The sequence below is a fragment of the Xenopus laevis genome, chromosome 4S, assembly GCF_017654675.1.
Source record: "Xenopus laevis strain J_2021 chromosome 4S, Xenopus_laevis_v10.1, whole genome shotgun sequence".
Taxonomy (NCBI): Eukaryota; Metazoa; Chordata; class Amphibia; order Anura; family Pipidae; genus Xenopus; species Xenopus laevis.
Window position 1 is genome coordinate 48164496 of NC_054378.1, and position 13701 is coordinate 48178196.

Consider the following 13701-nt stretch of genomic DNA (forward strand, 5'->3'; position numbering starts at 1 on the left):
GACCCCTGGCAACAACAGAGCTCAGAAGGATATCTTTCTCTTATGAAACCCATGCATGTGCTATCATCAAGGTGATAGAACGGGTGGAGGTCTGGCACCTATAGCAGCAGTGGAAAAACCATTTACCTTCTTTTGTGGCCAATCCTTATCTCTTGGGATAAATAGAAATTTTCAGCTCTTGGCAATCATTAGAAATATTCCAGGCCGTATTTATATATAGGTAACCGAGGGTCTGTGCCTAGATCATTAGGTTTTTAAAAAAATTTAAAATAAAAATCCCCCGCCCCAGCCACTGTGGGACATTTACTGCATAAATCCACTTTACGGAACTTGGGGCGGATTGAGGGGTACAGGGCTTGTTGCATTGAAAGCTGGAAGTGTCATTGACAGGACCTGACATCACTTCTGTATGTTGGGGGCACTGTAAGGTCCGGTGTCTAATGTGGCACGGACCTAAATACAGCTCTGATTATATTCCAGTTATGTTGGGCATGCCTCAATTTAGTACATACTATTCATATTCTCTACCCTCAACCCAGTGTCTCTTTATTGGCACTTACTAGGCACAGACTCTCTGCTCAGGACAACACAAAAGGGTGGGAGTTTCAGACCTGTTTTTAGTTAATACAGTAAAGCTTAGTTCATGTTTTCTACAGGACAGTCCCAATTTTGGTGGCTCAACCCACAGTCCCGGATTTTTATTAAAAAGTCCAGAGTTTCTCTTTGATCTCCTGCACTGATGCCAGAAAAAGATACAAAGTTTCTGATTCTTAATTAAATAAGAGGCTTTTTGGCAGAGAGCCCAGAATACTTAGTGCCTGCACTTAGATGCATTTGTAACAATTTAAAATAAGCAAAGGTACATTTGTAACTTTTTTAAGACAAGCAAGTATCTACGGAGAATTGTGACTCACAGTTTAAAGGGCAATTTCAGCTTCATTAGCAAAACTGTCATAACATATAAAACATGGTCCTAAAACACCCAAAAATGTGTTGAAACTTTCATAACCTGCCAAATTTGGTAAAATGAACATGAACATGGTTAGGGGGCGTGAGCACAAAATGGACATGTTCAACCACTTTTTACCATGCTTTTCACAGCAGAGCTTTTTGTTCCTCTTTCCATTTTTCAAATGTTAGAATGTACTATATGTTGTAGTGATGAGATGGTCTTGAGATCAACAAAGAACCATTTGATGAAGGGTGGACATAAACTGTGCAGTCCTTATAGCATGCATGCTCTTTACGTGGACAGGGAAATGAGAATTTTATGTATAAGCTCATATACATTTGTTGTTGCTTAGCTTTGCTGTTTTGTTAAAGTAAGTCTGTAGCACATAAAATTTGTTCAAGAACAATCTACTTATGGGTACGGAAGAGGAAGTGCTGTGGCCATTCTAGCAGGTTAGAGAATACTGTATCTTGTTTATGTCAGGGTGACCTAAATCCATACTCCAGGGGAAGTGTGCTAGCACTGCAAAGGCTTGATAAAGGGTCCAGTAGGGGCCAAAACGTTGCCCTTTTTTGTTCATATATGGGCTAAATAAATCACTATGGATTTTGCATCAATTCAAGTGTGCTACTGGATTTCTTTCTTTCTTTAGCACTGCAAACACCGACCCATGATTTCATCACAACCTACATGTCACTGGTAAATAATAATTAAAGGTTCTGCATGTACAGTATGTGACAGAATTCTATTTAGAAACTGTTGGAACAGTAACCCTCAAGTTGCTCATTTGCTAACTATTTAATACTTTTCTAAAAAAAAAGTCTACTGCAATGATTAGGTCTACCAATACAAATGATAAAGTGAGCGAATATGTTTTCACTTAAATAGGATGCAATTTGCATACAGTTTATTTAAAGTAGAAGGAAAGGTGAAATCACTGGGTGCTGCCAAGTTGTTAGTCACCCCCCCCTGTGATTCTAGTAGTTTACTTCTTACCCCTGGTCATTGCTTGTATTATAAAAAACCCCCACCAGACCAGAGTAATTTTTCCGTGGTTGACATGCTGACATTTTTGGGGACTGTGTTTTTGAAGAAGAGGAGTGTTGGGTTTGGAACAACTTGCCCCCCCCCCCAGTGATTCTTACCTTTCATTCTATTTTAATACCAGGCTTTCGGGCTAGCAGCAAAGGTGCTCTGAGGAGCACGAGTGACATCAATTTTCTATTTTAAATTAGAGAAATGCCCTTATGTCCTCAAGGAATAATTGTTGCTACTGTACATAGACTTGCACAAAGTTTATTTTTTATTTGCATATTTATACAATTAGATAAAATTGATGCTTACAAGAAATCTAAAAACTGTTCTAAATCATGCTTTACTCAGATTTAGCTGAACTACTCATTTTGGCATGCGGTTTAGTGAAAACTACACTGCGTAAAAGTGGCTCTATGTTTTTTGTTCCATCAATTGGATCTAGAAGCCTAAATATAGTTTCTGTAGCACCAAATGGCAGTATGTCCCCCTCCTTATTTAAGCCTATAGGGTATTAGCTAACAAGATTACTGATGGGACACTATTTATCAGCACGAATTTTGCATTTAACCATTCACATTAGTGCCTGTCCAGACACACAGTACATTTTGATTGCTGTGATGCAAAACACCTTCCCCTGTCTGGAGCTGCTTCCTGAAATGTATTTTCAGTGGCAATGAAGCACAAGATCCCAAACTCTACAAGGCAGCAATGTTTTCCACTTTTTTACAGGACTTTATCAAAAGACATACTCTACTTCTGTAAACCTATTACCAATTAAAAATGATACATAATAAAACTGGGCATGAGCTTAATCCAGGATTTAGCCAAATGCCAGCAGCATTTGGAAGCATCCTTAGTTCGTAGCCAACCAAAGCCTTACAATCATGCTAAAATAAAGCGCCGCAGAGCTGAACTTGACAATTTATCCAGTTTTTTTTTCAGATTTCTTTGGATTTTGTTCATTTGTAAATATGTTTTGTCCATTATATTGGCCCTAGGAAAGCGGACTGCAGAAAAGTTTATAAGTAGTTGTACTATTTTGAGAGGTTTTGCAATGACGAGCAAAATGAGAGTTTATCAATGGCTGTAAATGCCTTCCTGGAAAGATCATGTAGCTCTTCTTTATCACTGCAGCTGGATTGGTCTTACTTACAGAAGGGCCCATTTTGCAGATAGATGACACAGAAAAGTTCTCAGGTCTAAGGAGGCTCATAGAGGTTTCTCTTAACATAGCAAGGAAAGCTTTGATTAGAAACACATGTGCTTTTTACATTTGTTACAGTTATATTATATTGCACATTTATGTCTAAAATTGTCTTTTTTTAGAATGTTGTGACCTGTCATTTGAAAAATGTGCCAAGTGCTTCAAGGTACAATTCCAAGCCTTCAACTTCCAGGCAGATTTAGCCTTTTAGTGGTTAGTTTTTCTATAATTCCTTATCTTGGGTTACACAATAATCAAGTGTAACAACAAATAAATCATGCATTTCTCAGGCAAATTGCATTACATTTCAGGATTCATTTATTGAATAGAGATCAACAAGTAGAGGCTTCCTGTTTTTGTTCCTGTTTCACAGACAAAATACATTATTGACAACATACCATCAGTGGAAACTTCTATTAAATGCTGGTGTTAAGGATGTGGGTCAATTTATATAATGATGTGTTTGAATTTGTCTAAGGAAAGGGTTATATAAATATGACAGGTTGAAACGAGACATCTGCTTTAGGATTAATTGGTAAAATATGGAGCTACACATTCTAATGTTACACACAGTTCACTGCTTTCCATATTGTTTTGGTCTGGTAAAATATCATCTTTTCCTAAGATCACTTAACTGTAGTACAGGTTCTTCAAGCTAACTGGAAAAAACAAGATACAGTAATTAGATGTGTGACTACAGGAAACCATAAAGAGAAAACAACCAACGAATGCATTGCTTCTGTATTTTTTCTATATATATCCATTATTGTAGAAGCATAGTTTACTGCAGTGCATCCCTAAAAATGGACCTTGGACCTATTATGAAGACTCGTTTAGAGTTTGCCAAGGAGCCAGAAGGTCAGTTAGTGACACATTTGATTGGAAGGCCTATTCCTGGAAGCCCATCCTAAAGATCAGTTAAATCAAGATTTTGGAGCAAGCACTTATTTGCGGTACTATATAGTGAATAATGTACCCATTATTGTAAAATAAAAGGATACCATAAGTCAACAACGGGGTTTCATAATTATATAATACATAAGGGTCATGGAACTCCAAGGTTACTTCTAATATCCTCATATTTTCCAATAAGGGGTACTTTTATTTATTATAATACAAAAGTTTTAGTGAGTCATGTGACAAAAATGGCATCACTAAGCTCCATTTTTAACTGATGACCTCACTAAGAGCCATTTATATAGTGAATAAAGTACCCCCTCTTGTAAATTATAAGGATGTTATGTTACCGAGGAGTTTCATGACCATATAAAAACATGAGTGTTTTTATACAGGTCATGGAACTCCGAGGTAACTTCTAATATCCTCATATTTTGCAACTGGGGGTACTTTATTTATTATAATACACAAGTTTCAGTGAGTCATGGGACAGAAATGACATCAGAACTCACCGTTTATAACTGATGACATCAGAACTCACCGTTTATAAGGATATAATTTACAATATATTCATGGTTCTTGTGTATTATAAGGATATAATTTATAGGATATTCATGGCTTTTGTGTATTATATTTTAATAAACCTAGGGTTAAATGACTGATAAACAATGTTCAAATATCTGCATTATTGTGCATTAATGGGGGTCCTCTGGAAACGTTGTGGCTCAAAGAGGGGTCTTGAACTTAAGTCAATCCAGGCTACAGAAGTCAGAATGAAAGAGAAAATAAACCCTTAGGAGGGATATAGTACAGTAGGTGGAGTTCAGGAAAGCCCACTGGGAAGGTATGGACCATTCATAGGTTAGAACCGTTAGAGGATGATTAATTAAAAGAGATGACGCAAAAAGGGATCAGATGATGATGCTGAGAAGGATGGAAGAAGGAGAGCCTAAAGTATAGGCGTTTCCATGCAGTGTAAGCTGAAATGATAGAGAAATTCCATTTTGACCTGCTTCTGACAACCCCTACAATTCTAATGAAAATAAACAAGTTCTAATGCTCTTTATCCACTTTTGTCTCATCTGCCATACTGCCAAGTTTGTTTATTTTAATGATAATGTTTGCATTGAGCTCTACTGCAGATAAGCTGGTATTTATATGTGCAGACTCAACCATGCCATGTGCCTTCTTTAAACATGACTAAATAGAACATCCTTTGTATTCTTTTTTTTCGAAGTTGGAATGTATAGTCAAACAACAGGGTGATAGGACGGATGTAGGGAAGGTTATCCTGTCATTGGCAGTCTAAATATACACGAGGCTAGAAAAACATCACTTCTATGTACAATTTAAATAAAAATACAGTAGAAGGGGACATAAATAAAATAAATACAGGTATGTTATTATCCAGAATGCCAGGGACCTGCATTTTTCCAGATTAGGGGTATTTCCGTAATTTGGATCTCCTTATCTACTAAAATAAGGCTACTAAAAATCATTTAAACATTAAATAGGATAGTTTTGCCTCCAATAAGGATTAATTATATCTTAGTTTGGATCAAATACAAGGTATTATGTAATTATTACAGAGAAAAAGAAAATTATTTTTAAAATTGTGAATTATTTGATTGTAATGGAGTCTGGGAGATGGCCTTCCTGTAATTTGGAACTTACCTGTACTGCTACAAGAAAATATTCCTTTACAGAAATATGTTTGTTACTTTTTCTTCTGTTCATTTAACTGCTTTTTATTGTTATCGAATTTAAGGGGGTTATTTATTAAAAGCCGAATGCACAAAAAATCTGAATTTTTTTTGTCTAAAAAAAACCCTTGAATTTTTCAAGATTTTATAATACCCAGAGGATGCAAAAAGTCAGAATCTGAAAATACTCCATCTTTAACCTGTTGAGGTCCTGTAGAAGTCAATGGCAGAGGTCCTATAAGCAATCTGAAGATACTGGAGGTCATTTATCAACACTGGGCAGTAACCCATGGCAACCAATCAGATTGCTTCATTCATTGTTCTACTTGCAACTGGCTTTAAAAAGTGATTGGTTGCTATAGGTAACTGCCCATGGGCAAATTTGCCCAGTGTTGATAAATGAGCCCCACTATGTCGTATGATAATCCAAACAGTTTGGGCTTTTCTGCCAATTCCTTTGATTTCCCAAAAAATTCAGATATTTCGCACAGCAAACAGAAAAAGTCTCAGTTTTCGCGTGACAATCCGAAAAAGTTTTGTTTTTTTACGATCTGATTTTTTTCTTGTTTTTTAAATGATAAATAAGGGGAAATAGTTGATTCTAGTTTGGTCAGACTTTTTTTATTTAGAACTTTTAAAAAAAAAAAGGATTTTGATAAATAAACGCCTAAATGTCTTTGGCATGTTGATAGGTTGATAACATAGTGACAGGTGTTCCAATTCAACTCAATGCTAACACGAACAATTATTACCACACATAGTGGGCCAGAATGTCAGTGGCTGAATGCCTGGGAACGGCAGGAAATATTAACCAGAATTGTAATAAAACATTGGCATACAATGGGTGCACCAAAACCACAATAGGGTTGATGATTTGTCTGAATCCATATCCCAGCACATTTTTGCAGGATTCACATTCAGTCAATGCTCACTAATGTTTTCGTTTCAATGTAGGACCTTTGTCAAACTGCTGAAAGTCCCTGCTATAGATATGTTTAAAAGTAAAGGCTTGATTATATTTATAAAAGTACATATAAAAAGGCTCAAAACATTTGTCTCTATTCATCAGAATATATAACCAAGTTAAAAAAGCACAACCTCCATATTATCCTTTGAATTACACACTCGCTGTTGCTTGGATTCCCAATTCAATTTGGCAGTGACCTGAATTAATGAATCGGACGGATAATCAGACTGATTCCAACTTACGTGAATTATAATATCATCGGGTTATTAGAATTGCGAGAATCTTTTAATGTTTGAGTAGATTCCAGTTAGAAATTTGTATTCATTTTTTTTTAGCACATGTAATTATATTTTATCTTTCTGTGTATAGAGTTCATTCATTTAGAATCCCGGGTCAAATGTTAGTGGTATTAGAGCTTTTTGAAACCCTGATTAAACGAATTTTCTCATGAAAGTTTTTAAAATATGAATGTAAATGCTAATTAAAGCTGTGTAGAAAGGGAAAGATTCCGCTTTTCTTCCATATTGTGCCTTGTCTTTATGTATTTGGAGACCATGTGAAACTTCGCTTCAGCAGTGACTTGTGTTTTGACTATGGATCAAGCAAAGAATGTGTGGTAAATCTAGTTTTTCCTCTGTGTAACATCCTTGTCTCCTGCTAAGTACATTCCCATCAGCTTCACCTTTAAGATAACCCAGTAGGACACTCAAGTGTTTAACCTTTTTTTTTTGCTTGGTATCTGGAGCTCCAAGGAACTGTGAGCACATATGATATCATGTCTTTTTCATTATTCTCCTAACATTTATGTTTTATAATTCTTTTTATTTCCACCAGCCGCCACATGGTTAGTATTTTGCAAACAGAATAACACACTCAGTAATTCAAAATAGGCTAATCCTTTTACAAGCATGATCTATAATCTTTGTTTAGCTACATTTAATCACATGGAAGTAGCCTACTTACTGCTGCAACAATTTGTGATTATATTAAGTTAGGCAGCAAATGGTTAAAAATGCCAAGGAATGTGTTAAATATGTGATCCACAAAGACACACTGTAACACTAATTATGGTAATAGCCCCATTGAGAGTTCATCTCAGGGCTCCAGATGGCATTCTGGTTAGTTAAACCTCATTAACTAACCAAACCCCATTTCCGATCGTATTTCCTTTCCACTGCAATAAACCACAGCTCGTAACATATGTGCAAATCTTTTAATTGTAAAGCTTTGAAATGTTTTCACTTGTGATTTTTAGCCGGTGTGTCAGCAATCAGCATAGTTCCATTTGCAAGGGCTGATGCTGGAAGTAATGGCGTCATTCTGGCATTGTTTTGTCTTAAACTAGAGCGTCTTCCAGAAATGTTTCTTTCATTTAGATTTGTTATTTTATTATTCACTTGTAAAATGGAGAGTTTCATATTTCCAAAAAATAGAAACGTGCTACAAGTGATTTTAATCTGTATTGGAAGGTATATTTGGTAAAGCGGAGGATGGAGTTGAGATGAGATATCTTGCTATGCCAGCCTTTGGTTGAATTAACCTTGTGTTTTTCTATGATAATTACACCATATTAATCATAATATTTAACATATTTTCACATATACATACAGTATTTACATATTTAAGAATTCCCACTTTTTTAAAAAGCCATCTTGGAATGTGACATTCATACAACATCAGTTTACCTGCCTGTGTGTATTTAGAGGATACCCAAACAAAGGGGAAAATTCGCCAGCGATGGCTTTGCGCACATCGCAACACTTCACCAGGCGTAAATTGGCCTTGACAACGTTAATTCACGAAGATCCAAAGTTGCGCACAGGGTACTGAACGCTGGCGAAATTACCCCAGCAAAATTACGCTCAGCAGTTTCGAAGTTACGTTAGCATTGGCTAATTAGCATACGGCGTGCAGTTTAAGTACAATGGACGTATATGCTGCAGCAAATACATTACACTACACAAGGCCAGGGAACCTTAATAAAATGATATAGAGTTGTTATAGTGCCCTACACATGTGCCCACAGTATAGTTTAGGTGCCATATGTAAGCAAATGTAGGGGGGAAGGAGGGTACCCAAAAAAAAAAAAATTACAATCTTTTTCAGTCTATCACCCTTTAAATAGGAAAAAACGCCAGCATTTTTTCTATATTATGGGTGATAGGCTGAAAAAGATTGAAACATTTTTTGGGGCTCCCCTCCTTCCCCCCTACATTTCCTAACTCATGGCAACTTAACTATACACTGGGCACATGTGTAGGGCAAAATAAAAATTGTATTTGATGTTTTGAAGGTTTTCCAGGCATTTGTAATGCTGCTACATATTCCTCCATTGAAATTTGATTTTGGTGCCGTATGCAAATTAACCATCGCTAGCGTAACTTCGCTTCGCTTAGCGAATCAACGCTAGCGCAACTTCGCAACCTTGCGATACCCCTGAGTGCTGGCGAAACTACGCCTGGCGAAGTGCGGCGAAGTTACGACTGGCGCAACTACGAATCTTAGTGAATGTCCCACATAAGCTCCTTTAAGATAGTGCCCTGTTTAGAATCAAACAATGGCCTCTATTTTAACCATAAGTTAGTATTGGTATTGATGAGCTTCCAACTTTGCGAATTTCATAATCTTGTACATAATAAAATGAGCTGCAGCACTCTGAAATATTAAAAAACTGTGTTTATTAGTGCCAAAACTAGGCAGCATTCCGGGCTCCTGCCCTTTATCACGCCTACATACATCATATTCATAGATTAATTCCCAGTTCATAATATTAGTGTCCAGTAAATCCATATAGTCTATAGATTCAATTTCCATTCTCCATGGAGAATTAATCTATGGACTATATGGATTCACTGGACACTAATATTATGAACTGGGAATTAATCTATGAATCATATGGTAAAAGAAGTACCAGTCTGTGAGTTATTATAATGATTGTATTGCATCCACAATAATTTCTAATTTTAACACATGAGTTAAACGAGCTTTTGCCCGATACTACAAAAAGTGGTGGTATGGTGGAAGGAACTCATATAACAGTATTAATCTTAATTCCAGTATTAATCTTGCACATGGTTACTCTTGGTATGAAGCATGTGAGCAGTTTCATCAAAGATTCTTTTGTTCGAGGAGTAGCAACAGCGGAATATTTGGAATATATACTTGTTAGCCATTTCTTGTTTATAATACGGGTATGGGATCTGTTATCTGTTAGTTTTAGCAAATAATCAAAACTTCCTTTTTTCTTTGTAATAATAAAACAGTAGCTTGTATTTCATTGAGGCGAAGATATAATTAATCCTTAGTGGAATAAAAACCAGCCTATTGGGTTAATTTAATGTTTACATGATTTTCTAGTAGACTTAAGGCATGGAGATCCAAATTATGAAAAGATCCCTTATCTGGAAAAGCCCAGGTCATAAGTATGTCTCATACCTGTATAATACGCAGACACAATGCCTCCATGAATTTAGGTTCTTTATATTCTAATCAGCAATAAAAGCCCAAAAACCCCAAGAACAAATATAGCATTGGTCCATCTAATACTGAAAAAATCTAAACAAATTATCAGTAGCATTAAAGCAGGGTGTGTTTTTTTTAATGTTATGCCCATTTGCAGGCAACGATGTTCCATAATCCATTATATACATATATACATATATATATATATATATATATATATATATATATATATATATATATATATATATATATATATATATGTATGTATGTATGTATGTATGTGTATATATATATATATATATATATATATATATATAAATATATATATATGTGTGGAAAAACTCTGTCTATCTATCAAGTAAGAACTGTCACTTGTTCTCTGTGTCACTTAGTGAATTACATCATACTTTTTTATTTGTACCTAGAGATGTTGATGGATAAATTCTGTTTACACCATCATCTATAAGTTAAGGCAAAGTTGCAGCTACATTTGCACATGTAGAGTGATGTGTTGCGACCTACAAAAAGTCATTAAAAGGTAATCATGAAAGTGATTTGGTCCAGATTTCCCATATACAGGCACCCATTCATTCACTGCAATTGGAAACTGGAAATATAGCAGTGGGAGTGCATGATAGTTTAATAATTCAAACAAAATTTACTTCAATAATCAAATGAAATAATTAAGCTAAAATCCACTGGTCAAAAGTCTCTTTTATTTCAGTGCCTTTTGAAGTTCTGTCTTATTTAATAACCTGCAAAAATACATGGGGAGAATGGATAGTTTAGCAGACAGGATGTTCCCTATGGGAAGTACAAAATGACATTTGATCCTGTTAAGACTCTTACTCTCAGAACTGTATAGAAAACTATACCCCTCAAACAATGTATTATGTATTATGTATTGCATAAAACAGCTCATATGTAAAACCCTGCTTCATGCAAATAAACCATTATCATAATAATATACTTTTTAAGTAGTATGTGCCATTTGGTAATCATAAATAGAAAATTTTAAAAAATAAGGGCAGTCCCCTGGGATCGTATGATTCACGGTGCACACAAACACACCAAACAAACCATACATGTTAGGTCACATGAGCCAATTAACAGACAGAGTTCTGTCTTTTGCTTCCACACTTCTTCCTGTTACAGTTAGAGTTGTAGTATTTCTGGTCAGGTGATCTCACAGAGCACAGAGATCATCGCAAAATGGTGGTTCAAGGCAAGAGGGAAATATTTATTTAAATATATATACACCAGTTTGGTAAGATTCTTTAATATGCCACCTAATATGATATAAACTATCTGTTGTTCAAGTATTCATTTTGGGGGTAAAGTTTTCCTTTAAATTTAATGCTCATCCCTGAATACTAAAAAAAAGTATAAGCAACTTCTGTCTAAAACATACTGGAATTTAATTGTATATTTTCATTTATCAGTATAATTATTAATAGTTATTCATTACAGAGCATTAAATGAACTCTACTGATGATAATTTCTAAAGATCGTAGTTCAGAATTTCAAAGGAACAGATGTTTTTTCCCAAGTTTTTTCCAATAAAACAGATAAATGTCTCTGAAGCTCCGAATCCAGATCTATCCATGAATTGCTCCTCAACCAACCACTTAAAGGGAAACTGTTATTACGACCAACCTGTATCCACCTTGTAGCAAATGTTTATAAATATTTTTTACACAGAAGTGATTCATTAATTTTCTTTAAATCATCTTGGATTTTCTTATTCATGATGTTTTTGATAAAATATGCAAAACAATGGTACTTATATGCAAATCTATGGAAGAGTTGCATTCATCATTTTTTTTTTAATTTACCTCCATAGCAATTTTTTTGCTAAATGTGCACCTAAGTGTTCTGTAACAACTGAAAGCTCTTATACAAAAGAACTGACTATTTGCCTTTTATGAATAAGAAAAAGACAATTTGCACCAGTTATTTCATCTCCATTTTCTGTATGATCTCAGTTTGTTTTGAGATGGTTGTAAGATTATAGGCATTCTGTATGGATAGACCCAATTTGTCACTCTAGCCAGACTAAGGATTGTTCCACCAAGGCATAGTAACTTAAGGCACACATAACTGATACCGTTAATTGACCAGCTGCTTTGAGGGCTGTTCAGAATTAGTTAGAAGATATTCCCGGATTATGTCCATCTGTTTAAAAGACAACACTATTGCTCAACCACATTTTGCTCAGTTGAGGCTGAGCTATAAAATCCAGCATACTCTAACATGATCTTATCAAATGTAAACCATGCCAGAAGCTGTATTTAGAAGTAGTTTTGCAAAAGGAGCTGACTGGCCATGCTCTGAAATACTGGGGCAGTAAAAGTAGCTAGGCTTAAAGGAAATGTCAACACTAAAAATTAATGAATGTAAAATTGCTCAGCCTACTCTGCGGAGTACTTTTGCAATTTACTGACTTTGTTCTAGTTATCAAGATATTAACAGTTTTTTACACTGCCAATATTTCCAAAAATTCTCCAGCTCTCAAGAACCAGCAGCTACAATAAAATGTTAAATAAATCTTCAAATGAGAATCCCACCTAATCTGTATAAAGATGACTGTGTTCTTTGTTCCTGAACATTGAATTGGAAACATTAAACACAGTTTTCCTAGTTCCCTGAACTTTGTTCTTCTTACCCATGCTTTATGACAGGTATGGGATCTATTATCCTGATGCCTTGGGACCTGGGATATTCAGGCCTGGATTTGTGGCAAGGCTGCAAAGGCCCAGGCATAGGATGGTAAGATTGTTGGGGCAGCATGCCACCCAGCAGCATCCTAATTTTTGCGAAGACTATGATGATGAGCGATAAATGCCCAGTACTTTGCTACAAAAACACATGCATGAACATGAACAAGGGAGGGGGTGCAAGGAGAGGTCAATTGGCTTAGGGGTGCCCACAATGTAAATCCCGGCCTGCTTAATGTCCTGGATCTCTATACCAGAAGTCTATTAAAAAAACATTAACATACTTAAAATAGATTTGTTTTGACACCAATAGGGATTTATTCATCTTAGTTAGGATTAGGTATACAGTATTGTTTTATTATTTTAGAGAAAAGGGAAGTATTTGCATAAAATGGACTCTATGGAAGATAGTCTTCCCGTAATTCAAAACTTGCTGGATGATGTTTTTTGGATTCCTGAATAATGAAGCCAAAATTGCTGGAGCAGAAAAATGATGGCCAATCTAAAGGATTTTTTATATGAAACCCTGTACAAAGCACAGATGAAGCATCCCAGAATGTATTTTCTCAGTATACTCTGCTGAGAACGTTCACAGTTTATTGATTGTGTTCTAGTTTTCAAGATATTAACAGTTTTTACACTTCCAATATTATGAATTTAAAACAAATGCAGCACCTGCTGTTCACTTCAGCCAACCTAACACAGTACAGAGAAAATCAAGTTAGTGAGAAAAGGAGTCTTGTGATCTTACCCTTCTTAGAGCT

At 35.5% G+C, this 13701-nt stretch overlaps 1 protein-coding gene across 1 annotated transcript in view; it reads left to right on the top strand.

Moving 5' to 3' along the window:
* znf469.S (zinc finger protein 469 S homeolog) overlaps positions 1-13701 on the top strand; it is a 354800-nt gene that overhangs the window by 53903 nt on the left and 287196 nt on the right. The window lies entirely within an intron of this gene.